Raw genomic sequence first — 10,049 nt, forward strand, 5'->3', positions numbered from 1 at the left:
AACATGTGACTCAGTCACATGAAGAGGGACATGTTTGCAAGGATGGTGCAGCAATCCGGGGGAAGGGTAAAACCAGCAATCAGAACCATGGGAATATGGAAAAGTTACGTCACAGAAGGAGGCCATTCAGCCCATCGTGTCTGCACTAGCAGTTCAAACTTCCTGCATAAGTACTGTGCATGTACGCGTGTCAGGACTTCCTCAGGGTCCTGAAGTGCATCGGCGACTGAAGTTGAGTCACTATACTCAGGCCCATGTACAATCCACTAGACCGTAACATTGGGATAATCTTTTAAACAGAAAATCCATGTTATCGTCAGGATTCCTTGAATTTCAAATGACAACAGTGGAAACTCTCCTCAAGAAGACAAGATCCTGAGAAATTACCTGTGAATGCACAGTTACTGTATTCAGTGAGCAGCAGTTACTTAACAGTTTTCTGTTTCTGCAGAATTCCACTCTGGAATTCCTCATGAGGGAAGTGGTCATCACAGGTTGAACTTATAAATTAAAATAATGAGAAGCAATTGTTTTCCATTTCCCATTCTCATCCTCACCACCCACACCCATCCCCCACACATCACCCAGCCCACCCTGCCCTGCCGGTGGTGATAGTTTTTACCTGCTTGCTTTCACTGATGCATTTCAAACCGTGAGAAGCTGTGGTATGCATCTAAAAAGTTGACTATTTATGTTGAAATACTTTTGTATATGTTGGTCTATGTTCTGTGTTTTTCTTGACAAGGACTGTCAGCAGACCTGCACACAACAATCTCCGCACAATAATTTCTGCACAGTGGCATAGTTGAGATTATAGTCATGTGGGAAATTGTACATCCTCATCTCATCATTCTGTAGCACTTCCAATATCCTGCTTCATCACATTGATGATAGGATGCTAGTTAGCTCTTGAAACTTAATAACGTCTATATCTCAGGGTTCTTTCATTGCATTTACAAGAACATTTATCAATAATGTGACAGCTGCATTAATTTTACAGCAGGTATTTTGACTATCTGTATTGCTGGAGAAATTAATGCAAATTTTCTGATACGACATACACTCATTCAGTGGCGGTGGCACTGTGGGAAAAGCACCCACTGACATTTAGTGCATTGACCCTATGCATATTCACAAAGTTAGCCTAATTCACATAGAACAAGTGAGCTCCTGGCATTGGTAATGCCCCGTGATTGTTGGCTCACAGGTTAGAAGGTGCAAAATCTGGTGGCAGTGCTGGCATTAAAAGCCTGCAGCAGCTTGAAGGACAGGTGTTGGGTCTTCTGCCTCTGCTTTGGTTGTGTCAGCTAACATCACAGACTAATATCCATATTCTACCAACATTTAGATGGATAGCGCCAACTAAACCAGTAATGACCCACTGTGATGGCAGTTCTGAAAAAGAAAACTTAAATGGAAATAACCTAAAGATGGGTCTTGAAGATTTCTAGTGATGGGGCTGTGACTATCTCCTTTGGCAATTTGTTCTACTGTGGGATTGTCCTTGGGAAGAAGGGCTGTTGATACACTGTCTTGGAAACAAGTGATGTTTGTATTTTGTGTGGATGACTACCTCATGTTTTGTCATTGCTGGAGGGCACCGGTTACTCATTCCTATCAATTCCCACTAGTCTATTCCATATTTTATAGAACATGTTCAGTCTATTTTTCTCCCTTGTTGCTGTCGTGATTCCCATTTTAAATCTTTGATCCAGGAAGTGACGCTGGTCTATTTCTCATACTAATTCATGCAGAATCGTCTTTGGATCGCTTCCATCTTTTTTATATCTCTCTCCATATAAGGATCCCACACACAACTTGCACATTCTATGAGATCGAACAAATGTTTGGTTGCTATAACTCTGATATTTTTGTTGCAATGCCAAAAATTCCACCTCAGAAACCAAAGAACCCTGTTTGCTTTGGATGTTATCTGAATGTGGAATCCCCATTGTAGGTTCTTTCTAAGATGAACCCCCCAGTATGGTTGCGTATCTACCTGTTGGAGAATTTGATTACAGAACTTAAAGCTATCTGTTGGTGGATCCTTTCTGTTGGCAGCGCAAATGACATAGCATTTTTTGGCATTGAATGCCATCTCCCATTGGTCCAGCCGGCTTTCAAGGAAGCAAACTACTTTGGTGAATGAATGCCGAATGAAGACCAAACACAGCAGCCCTAGGAAAATGGTCCTTTTCCCTGATGGCAACATTGAAATTCTGCTGGAAGAAGTTAGGCAGAGGAGATGTGCCTTATTTGGCAGTGTGCATAGCAGATGCCAATGTGAGCAACATTTGGAGGATGGGAAAATATGGCAATGTGAATGCTATCTCCACATATATATATATATATATATGCAGCACATCTGGAAACAATGCTCAAATTTAACTGGCCAGCTCAGCTAGCATAAAAATATTGTCCAGTGTACTAAGAATGCATGGCACTTAGAGAAGAACAAGGAAAACAAGGTAAGAAGGCAGTTCAAAGGCAAGAAGAAGGTGTCAAAATCCAATTAGCTGGCACTGTGTTTGATAACATGGTTCAGGAGGAAGGAATACAGGACAGTTCAGCTGAAGTTTAACTCAAGGAGGTTAGTGGAGTTACGGAAAAATGATTTGCAATTAAAACAGTTACATCAGAAAGCTTATTCAGAAACCGAAGTAAAATGTATTTCAGTATGTTATTATCTTTGGGGAAATATTTTGATGAGAAAGTGGAGACTGGATCACGTCTCAGCAGATGAAAACTGGAAGGAGGTGCATCAGATTGTTATCCCATTGGAGTATAGAAATGGGATTCTGAGGATTGTTCATAAAATTCCAACGGGGGCACATTTAGGAATTAGGAAAACACAGGAAAAGATACAGGGTATTTTTTTTTTGGTCAGCGTTGCATAGAGGTGTAATCAAATTCTGTAGAACCTGTTATACGTGTCAAATAACAGGAATATCACAGGCAGTGATTAAGCCAGTGCCATTAATCCCAATACCAGCATTTGAAATACCTTTTACCAGGGTCATGATTAATTATGCAGGACCCCTCCCTAGGTCTAAAAGTGGAAATCAGTATTTACTGACAATGATGGATATGTCTATCAGGTTTCCTGAAGCAATACCTTTAAGAAATATTAAAACTAAGAGGATTGTGGAGAAGTTAATTACATTTTTTACAAGATATGGTTTACCTAAAGAAATACAATCAGATCAGGGGTCAGATTTCATGAACAACTTGGGGATAAAACAATTTAAATCAACAGCATATCATCCAGAGTCACAAGGAGCTTTGAAAAGATGGCATCAAACTTTAAAAACTATGATGAAAGCATACTGTCATGATTATTCACAGGATTGGGATACAGGAATTCCATTTTTGTTATTAGCTATTAAGAGACACTCCTAGTGCATCAGAAAGCTTATTCAGAAATCAAAGCAAAATGTATTCCAGTATGGTATTACCTTCGGGGAAATATTTTGATGAGAAAGTGAAGGCTAGATCAGGACCTGCTGAGTTTTTCCAGCTATTTTTGTTTTTAACTCTTAATGCATTGACTGATTTTAGCCCTTCTGAACTAGCCTATGGTCAAGAGGTAAGGGGACCACTGAAATTGATTCATGAGAAATTGGTGGGTCAAAATTCAGGAACTATTCTCCTGGATTATGTATCAAATTTCAAGGAAAGATTGAATAGGACATGTGAGTTGGCTAGGGAACATTTAAAGACATCACAGCAAGTGATAAAAGTGAAAGCAGATAAGAAAGCTAAAACTCACAGTTTTGTTGCTGGAGAGAAAGTACTAGTTTTGTTATCAGTGCTAGGTGATTCATTAAATGCAAGGTTTAGTAGGCCTTATAGGGTTGAAAAGAAATTGAGTGAAGTAAATTATTTCATAAATACTCCAGATGGAATAAAGAAGCAGAGGATGTGTCATGTAAGTATGCTTAAAAAGTACTTCGACAGGGAAGAAGAACAAAAAGAGGTTATTAGTGATGGTGGATGACGAGAAAGAGGTAGATGTGTAGGCCTCTGAAATTGATTTTCCTCTAATCAAATTGGATAATAAAAAGGTGCTTCAAAATGTAAATGAAATATTGAGTTACCTTCTAAGCAAGTGTCAAAGTGATTTGGAAAAGCTATTATAGTCACACAAACCTATTTGTGGAAAGAAGTTGGGAAAGACACATTTAGCTATACATGATGTATGTATAGAATTTAATCTTCAATAAGGCTAGATCCTTATAGATTAAATCCGGCAACGTTATCACAAGTACAAAAAAAATTGATTTCATGCTTCAAAATGATATCATTGGGATCTCATAGAAACTTATAAAATTCTGTTGAAATGTGGAGAACAAAGGTCTGAGTAGAAAGATACAATGGTGGATAATAAACTGGTTAAAAGGAGATACTGACAGGGCTAGTGCCAGAGCTTAGATAAATGCTAGGTCAGCCTACACCAAGTCTGACTGATACTGGCTTTATAGTTGGCGAATAGCCTAGGAGACCATAACAACTAGGGGGGAGGAAAAAGGTGAACAGTTTGTGCCAGGTTTTATACATTATGGTGAAAATGAGGATATAGGTGTATCACAAAGGGTAGATGTTCCTCTCAGGGTGGCTGCACTACCCCTGTAAGAGGTGCACCTTGAATTTTCCAACTCATTGCATCTTCTGGCATAGGTCCAAGGTTTGTAAATTATCATCTGTGATGGTGGAGGAGGAGGGCGGGGGCGGGGGAGGAGAGGGGGGTGTAGGAAGAAAGAAGGGGTGTGGGAGGAGAGTGGGGGTGGGGGAGGAGAGTGGGGGTGTGGACACACCTGAAATAGAATTCTTGTTTTTGTTCTAGCTTTGGACAGCACCCCACAGGCCAGATTTTTTTAGGTCAGGGAATGCCACAGTTAGATGCAAAAGCAGAGCTTGCATCTACTCTGGATACAGCACTAGTACTGATGCAGCATATGTTGAGGGCATAGTTCTAACATAATGAATCTCTGGTCCTTTTCATTCTTCCCTGTGTTTGGGATCTGAGTGTTCTCTGGGTGCAGGTAAGGAAAACCCATCTTACCTCTTGCAAACTTCAATGGAAATAAAGTCAGCCAGATCATCAAAGCTACCCTGACATTCGATGTATTCAGAATAAGTCTGTTGTGTTCTCTTTATTAAGTATTGTGTATCTAAATGATGGGTGACATGGGAAACTACAATAATACTGAGACAACAATAATAGGGGGAAAAAAAAGAAAAATTCTTTCTATAAGTTTCCTGAGGGCTCAATGAATAAAACCATTAATCTCTGCAGCAATCAACAGCAGATTGTACTTGCAGTTTATTGAACAGCTTTGATTCCTGCCTTATAACTTTACCTAAAACCTGCACATCTCTGACATTCATAGAGAAACTCACCTGAGCATTACCCTGATATTGATTTGGAATTGTAATTTCTAACAAATCCAGCTAATCCGGTTACTAAATCTCATCTATTTCATTTATAAGTTCATGTAATGAAGAAGCTAGATCAATGTCACTGTTCTGCTCCACATTCTCCACAACGGACTGACTAAGTTTTCAGCAATTGATGTGTGTTATTGAACGATACCTCATTATAGCTGCTTGTGAATACTTGAATGATTTTTAATGGTTTTGGCCTCTGGGCATGTTGTCAGATAAAATTTGCCTTGACATGCAAAGTTGAGTTTGATGCTTTGGAGTAAATAAGAATCTTGAGCCAGCTTTATGGATTAAAAGACAGTTGAAGTCTATGGCTTGATCTTGAATTGGGGCGGGTTTTCCAAATGGGGAAAGGAGTTGTAATCAGGAAACTTGACAGTCTGGTTTGCCCACATAATGTATAGTTTTACCTCCACACTATGTCTCTTTCATTCCCGGCAGATTCGTTGTCTGAAAACCAGCCTAATTTACAGGGTTGGCTCAATGTGGAGTGGGGAACATTCTGAAGGAGACCACAGCTCAGAAGCAGGAAGAATCAGAAACTGCTCGAGAGGTGAAAGCGCGAGAAGGAACTGATTAGTAGGGCAGGGGTTCACCAATCCTGGGGGAGGGTCGGCAATTTTAAGGTGGGGATAGCTGATAACTTTAAGGCAGGTTTGTTATGATGTAGGGCTGGTGTTAGTGATCATGGGGAGGGTAGTTGATAATTTTAGAAGGGGAAGCAGATTTGCTTGGATTGTGTGGGTGGTAGAGGGAAGCATTCCTGGTCCTGGACCACAAACAGTGCTAGAAAGGCCTCTTCAATGCAGCAGTCTTGCCTCCTTTTAGCTGCTGGGTTTCCCAAGGTCTGGGAAATTCAGCTGGCCAGAGTTAAATTTAGAAGATGGATAAAATCTGAGGCAGATAGCCTCTTTATAATAGATAAATGACCTTCTCCTAAGAGTGGGTTGGTTGTCCGTTCTGCCTCAATTAAAACAGGAAGGAGGTCAGTTGGGGGTAGGTTAGGCTCAGGTTTGAGATTTTTTTAAATGTTCACATTCCATCCAATGTCCCCCATTCCACCCTCCAGTTTTTAGGGGTTAAATTTTCCCTCTATAACTGATCAATGGAACTGGTAATAATCTTAACAACCAACATTGTACATGGACAACATAAAATCTTACATTTATACAGCACCTTTAACATAATGTCCCATGGCATCAGCGATAAGTGGGCTTGAGAGAGAGGTTAGGGAGGTAACAAAGTACAGTTGAAGAGGCAGGTTTAAAGGGGCTTTGAGATGGAGGATGGTGTAACAAGGCAAAAAGGCTCAGAGAGAGAGTTTCAGAGTACAGGTGCAAGATGGTTGAAGTCCTTTGTCACCAGTTGTAAATTGGAGGTGGGGCTGGGGTGACATGCTGTGGAGAAAAGTTGGAAGCTTGGACCCAGAGCCCGTGCACAGGCATGGAACTGTTGAAGGAAGCTGTTGGGATAGGATTTCATGGGAAGGATTCCGAAATCACTGTCAATAGAGGATTGCGAGGATTAGAATGATATTTAACTAGGATTTTGAGCAGGATTAAGAAGGGGAATTCTGGATGCGTCAATATTCAAGTAAGACGGAGCTTGGCGAGGTTTCTGGAAGATTCAAGTACCAAGCTGGCAAAGGCATGAATGTAGGCTCCAGCAGCAGTGGGGTTCAGGTCGAAGGCAGCCTTGCAGCGAATGAGGGATTTGAAGCTCAGCTCAGTATCAAACAGTACAATGACTGTATGTGATTCTCTGATTCTGTGCATGTTTACTTTGACCTAGACAAGCTTCCAGGGTGCTGGTGCAGATTACAAATGTACTGTGAAACACAATATGCTCTTATAAACAAAGTGTCCTGGCTCGGAGCAAGTTATGGGTATCGGAAAAGGGAGGCATTGGGGGAAAAGCCGGGTAACGGGGGCTGGGGGGATGCGGGGCGGGAGCGAAGGGTGAGAAGAAGGCTAGTGGGGAGATGAGAAAGGGAGGAAATGAAATGGGTTGGGAGGCAGAAGAGGCTCCAGAGGTAGAAGAGTATTGGTGTAGCGTGTAGCACAGGGAAGCAGAAAAGAAATTGGAAGGGGCTGGGAGGGTACGTACAAGAACACAAAATAAAAAGTAAGCATGGAGGAAGGTGGGAGGGGTGTTGGTGGTGGGCTCAAGCAGGAAGCAGGCTCATGGCCTCCATTGTACTCCTTCAACTTCTCCAAAGATCCAGTTTAAAAAAAAAACTACACCTCTCACCCCAGTCTCACTTTCCTCCCCCATTTCCTTCCTGTCCTCATTCTCCTGCCACTATAGATATTCCTCTGTCCTCTTCCCCCACCGCACACAATGCAAATAAATGGTTCTTCAGTTTCTGAACTGAAGCTTTCTTTACTCCTGTAAGGCACACCATCTAGTGGCCAGGTAGAGTATCATGAATATTTCAGGCATGTTCTGTCAAGGTTTGAAATACAAAAACAAAAACAGAATTACCTGGAAAAACTCAGCAGGTCTGGCAGCATCGGCAGAGAAGAAAAGAGTTGACGTTTCGAGTCCTCATGACCCTTCAACGATGCTGCCAGACCTGCTGAGTTTTTCCAGGTAATTCTGTTTTTGTTTTGGATTTCCAGCATCTGCAGTTTTTTGTTTTTATCTCTGTGTTTAATTGAAATACAAAAAGTTAGGTTAACATTCCAGGTAGAGACCAATCATCAGAATGCTTCTGAAAATAATCTCACTAAGAAATTAGCCCTTTTTTTCCCTCTTTTTGGTAGATGGCTGATCTACTATATGTTTCCAAATTTCTATCATTTTAGTTTTTTAAAATCTCAAGGTTAATATATTTTGTAACGTGTTTATGATGATTTCTATTCTTTTCAGACTATGACTGCTGCAAACTACTTTAAACTGTATTTATTGAGCACAGGTTATCTGTTCAAATCACAAATACAGTAAAATTAAAGAAGAGTTTGAAATCCTGTAAAATGATATTTAGAAAGATTTTACAATCTGTATCACTAAGTGAATAATGACTGCTTCAATGAATTTAAGTTGTCTTACAGGATCTCATTCCAATAACCTCCTTCAGTAAGGACGATGTTCAGGGATGGTAGCTGTCCAATGAAAAAACAGAAATCCACTTACCAATATATCTTGCTCCTCTAAGTGCAGAGCTCCTTTAGTGTGGACACATGTAGTTTTACTGAAGTGAAGTGTTTTTTAAAAACTTTGTAATCCTACCAAATAACAAGTCCATCCTTGACAATAAATGACCAACATAAATGTCCCCTGCTGCCTACGAATGGAGCCTCTCTCCTCTCTTACTCTATTTGCATATGTGTGTTCATAATTCTTTATGTCCCTTTGTGTGCCTGTAACCCTCTCCGACCTAGTGTGTGTTTGCAATTCTATCACTCTGCCCTTGCATGTCTGTGTTTCTTTCTCAGGCATTGTGTGTGCAAGTGATTCTCTCTGGCTCTGTGTGTGCCTGTGGTTCTGTCTCCTTGACCTTCATGTCTCTGATTGTTTCTATGGGTTGGATTTTTAGCACCTGCTGAGGCCGGGAACAGAGGCAGGAGTGCAAGGAATTTTAGGCTGCCAGCCGGCATGCCAGTTCCCTGCTTCATCCTGCCCTGGGCCATTTTCCTGAAGGTGGGATGGGGTGGGGCGGAGGTGGGTGGCAGGGCTACCCAACCACAAGCAGTGGGTAGCCAATTGCCCCAATGAAAGGCCTATCAAGGCCTATTAACTGAGGCCAACTGGGATTTTCCAGTCAGCTTCCAGGCTCCCGGAGGCAACGGGGCCTATTTAAGCTGCCTGGAAGCGGACTCCTCATGGCAGATCACTGGGGAGTGGAGGGGGGGGTGGTGGGTGGCGGTCAGTGCTCCAGGCAGGCTTACAGGCCCTCCCTGTCTGCCTGGGTGCAGCATCAATTGCAGACTGCCCTGTGGAGAATTTCCTCCCACCCTCTCCACAGTGGTGGTCAGGCTACAAAGGCCATTTTTAATTCAAAGTTTGAAACAATGGAGAGATGGCACCACCATTTTGGACCACCGTCTTCCTCATTTATCTTCCAATACATCCTGCTGCTGCTTTCAAGCTGGAAGGTCTCTGACTCCGTTAAAGTCCTCAAGCTTCGTCCTTAATTGGACAGCAAGCCCACTCTCTGGCTATTAATTGGCCACCCCAGAGAAGATCACATCCCATGCAGACTTCTGACCCCCACTGGAGCTTGATGGTAGAGTTCAGAAGCCTGCAGGGAAAACCCTGCCCCCATATTCCTGCATGTGCCTATGGATCTGCTTCCCCATCCCATGTGTATCTGTAGTTATTTCTTGGTCCTAGTTTGCGTCTGTTTCTGTCTCTGTCTCCATGTCTATTGGTGGGTCTCTATTCACTGCACCCCACCCCCCACCATTTTTGCCCCTTGAGTTCCCATTTTTATCTCATTACGTCTGTGATTTATGTTATTATCTGTCTATAGTTTCTTAAAAAAGGATAACATTTAATCTATTAGTTTTTAGTCCCTTTAGTTTTCAATTATGACTAAACAAAGTGGAGATGGTGGTTTAGTGGTACTGACACTGGGCTAGTGATCCAGAGGTCCAGGCTAA

The sequence above is a fragment of the Carcharodon carcharias genome, chromosome 4 (genome assembly GCF_017639515.1).
Source record: "Carcharodon carcharias isolate sCarCar2 chromosome 4, sCarCar2.pri, whole genome shotgun sequence".
Taxonomy (NCBI): domain Eukaryota; kingdom Metazoa; phylum Chordata; class Chondrichthyes; order Lamniformes; family Lamnidae; genus Carcharodon; species Carcharodon carcharias.